Source organism: Myotis davidii, unplaced genomic scaffold (genome assembly GCF_000327345.1).
Source record: "Myotis davidii unplaced genomic scaffold, ASM32734v1 scaffold614, whole genome shotgun sequence".
NCBI lineage: Eukaryota > Metazoa > Chordata > Mammalia > Chiroptera > Vespertilionidae > Myotis > Myotis davidii.
The window spans coordinates 605,662-609,386 of NW_006287807.1; the positions used below are offsets into that span (position 1 = coordinate 605,662).

The window sequence follows — 3,725 nt, forward strand, 5'->3', positions numbered from 1 at the left end:
CCCCTTCGAAAAGGTCTCCACTGCCCATCCTGTAAACTTGATAATTCATAGGAGCGACTGCACAGTGTGCGTGTCTGTGCGTCCGGTTCGATGATTGCTGAAGAGCAAAGCTCCCAACGGAAACGTGGCCGCTTACATGTGGACATTTCTCTTGGGTCCTTGGTCTCTGCAGATGGAGCCTGGAGCCCTTGTTAGGAGGTCGCCAAGCAGACCTCGGAGAAGGAGGCTAGAGCCGACGGTTTGTTTTTAAGGCAGTTCCCGGGAAGGACCACGGGAACGGGACGGGGAGGGGAGGGAGCCAGCGAAGAACAGGGGACGAACGTCTGTGTCCTCTCCTTCCTGAGGCCATCCCTGGGAGCCCTAATGGATTAGTGCCCTTATGAGAGTCTCTCTCTTTCTCTTTCTCTCTCTCTCTCTGCCTCTCTCTCTCTCTCTCTCTCATCTTCCAGCCAGAAAGAGGGCTTTCACTTGGGGCCTCAAAGTGGCCAGCACCATGGTGTTGGACTCCAAGCCCCCTGAACTGTGCGAAATAAGTGTCTATTGTTTAAGCACCAAGTCTATGCTGTGTTGTCAATGCAGCCCGAGCCGACTAAGACAGCATCTTATTAAGCAAGTTACCATCAGTGGCAGCTGGTGCTCAACTCACCGAAGGACTCGACACATCCTGGAACATGTGCCTCACGTGGGGTGAGAGAGCTGCAGTACTCATACCAGTGATGGCGAACTTTTTGAGCTCGGCGTGTCAGCATTTTGAAAAACCCTAACTTAACTCTGGTGCTGTATCACATATAGAAATTTTTTGATATTTGCAACCATAGTAAAACAAAGATTTATATTTTTGATATTTACTTTATATAGTTAAATGCCATCTAAAAAAGAAAAATCAACCAAAAAAATGAGTTCGCGTGTCACCTCTGACACGCATGTCATAGGTTTGCCATCACTGTCATAGACCAATTCAGGTCAGCGGGTGAAGGTCATTGGATAGGGGAGCGTGTTCATGCTCTAGCTCTTCGGATTGTTGGGGCTCTGGAGCCAGATAACGGCATCAGGCTGAGAGATGCAGGTGTGGAGCTGGCTGTGAAGGCCCCATTATGAGACCTGAGGGGATGGAGCAGGACCGCTGAGCTGCCTGCTACATTTTCCATGCAAGTGTCAGTGTAACTGGTGAGTTCTGGGATTGCAGGAAGTGCGGCCACGTGGACCTGGGAGAGCAGATCTGTGGTCTGTAGAACACAGAAGGGTCTTTGTGCTCCATGTGAAGTCATCGCCGGGCTTTGAGCAGAGCAGGGCATGCTCGGCGCACAACCGAAAGGCACTGCTTCCACTGAGAATGTGTCAGGCAGCTGTCGGGACAATCCCCTGCAGGGACAGTGAAGGTGGCTTGCCCGGGTGCAGCTGGAAAGGCCATACATGCTGTGTCCTCTCCTTGTGGTTATACTTTGAAGGACAACTGCTTCAGAAAAGGCATCGCAACATGCATGATAAGCTCACCGGCCACACAAGCATGGTTCTTGCGGGAGTGGAGGGGAGGATGGGGTGGGGCTTATTGCAATGGCCTCAGGAGACATAGTGCCCACCCCCACCTCAGCTCATCCAGTTTTTGCTACATGATTTGGGTCAAATCCATTTATTGCTTTGAACTTCAGTTTTCTCATCTGCAAGACCCCACGTTGTTCTTTCCCATTAGCAGCTGCACCCATAAGGCGAACCCCACTTTCTGAATCTGTCACTGCTACTGAGACTGCCCCTGGGGACAATCTCCACGGCTCCTGGTTCCTTCCCAGCTCACACACACGCTGGCGGTGTGGCCTCCCATTGGCATAGATGCAGCTAAAATGAAATGTATGCTGCCCTGTTGAAACATCAGACAGTCATACCAGAGAGCCTTTCCAACCTCACCCTTGGGGAGCAGTGGGGAGAGTCCTGGGTAGAGGTGATGGGGACACAGCACCGACTCCCCATCTCACAAAGTGGGCAACAGGAGATCACGTCTGTGGGAGATGGAACAAGAAATATGCCAACAGAGGAAAGGAAATAGGGCAAACCCTCCTGGGGGAGATGGCCATAGAAGGGAGCAAAACCCTTGGTGATTATAGCGAGGCACCACCAGCAAGGCTCACGTTGGTAAATATCCAAGCCCACAGCTCAGAGCTGTGTGGTGGCCACATGAATGACCAAAGCAGAATAGTGGGAAGTGGGGGGAGAGGCTGGTGGGGAGGGGGCAGCCTCCGGGCTCTGAGGAGCCCACACAACACGCGGAGACCTTGGAGCACGACAACGAGGTGCTCCTTACAGAAACTTTTGGGCAAGGCACATTCCAAAACTCAGAGTCCTCCCAATTTTAGGACAGAAATAGGCTGCATGTGTCACAAACCTTGAGTCTCGTCGTGGGCAGCACCTCATCTAACATGACATATTGGGACTGAATCGTGGTATTTGCAGCCACCAGGACAAACAGCCTCAGGCTGAGTCAGGCCACATTTTACCTGAAAACTCTGCTTTCAAACACTTTGGGTTTCAAAATCACAGATGAGGAATCGGAGGGTGTAGTGTCGCTCTTACAAATGATGAAATGGAGGTGCAGAGAGGTGCGGAAAGCGCCCAGGCCCGTCACCGTGTGAGCAGGAGTGGGATCGGTCCCGGAGTTAGGCTCTCAGAGCCCAAGCTATGCTTTCAAACAAAACAGGCAAAAAGAACACAGCCAATTTAACATTTATAGATGATTCATTACATGTCTACAAAGCATATCATTGTGTCAACTTCATTCATTATTGAATTCAATATGCATAGATGTTTTAATACACAGGAAAACAATTTGTAGCTTTTTCACTTAGCAAAATCCCCTAGTAGGTACCATCATTGCCGAGTCACTTGAAGACAAATCATTTCAGAAGTAGAATGATAGAAATTATTTAATTTTTAGAGTGCAAAATTGCATTTAATAGGATATGGATGCATTTAAATATTTTTGACATGATAGATGTTAGGAATTCCAAACATAATTGTACCTAAAATGTATAAATGTCTTGAAACCTCTTTTGGAAAAAGGGGGGCAGGGAAATATTACATTTTATTATATGTTTTTTATTTCTATTTTATTTTAAAACTAGAGTCCCGGTGCACAAAATTTGTGCACTCTGGTGGGGGGTCCTTCAGCCTGCCCTGCGCCTTCTCGCAGTCCATGAGCCTTTGGGGGATGTCCAACAGATGGCAGGGAGCAGGCCTAAGCCATCAGTTGGACATGGCTGAGCAGTGCGCCCCCTGTGGGACTGCACAGACCACCAGGGGGCAGCTCCTGCGTTGAGCATCTGCCCCCTTGTGGTCAGTGCGTGTCATAGTGATCGGTTGTTCCGCCTTTTGGTTGATTTGCATATTAGCCTTTTATTATATAGGACACGAGATCTGGTACATGAAATTCGTGCAGCTCCTGGCCTGATCCCCCTTAACTGCCTATCTGCTCTCCCTTCCTCTCAGTGCAGGCATGCTGAGAGCTCTCCACTGCGGCCCTGCCCCCGTGCTGATTGGTTGTTACATGACGGCGTCCCGGCCAATTTGCATATTCCTCTATTATTAGTATAGATTGCTATTAAACTCCAGTCTTATTAGAAAGTTGTCGTATAAGTACATCTAGACCAGCTGTGGGCAAACTACGACCCATGGGCTGGATCCGGACCGTTTGAAATGAATAAAACTAAAAAAAAAAAAAAAAAACACACAACCCC

The 3,725-nt window shown here is 49.0% G+C and overlaps 1 pseudogene; it reads left to right on the forward strand.

The window, feature by feature from the left end:
* The window catches only part of LOC102775418, a 67,999-nt pseudogene extending 66,901 nt beyond the window's left edge, over positions 1-1,098 (forward strand).
* Positions 1,099-3,725: the final 2,627 nt, after the last annotated feature.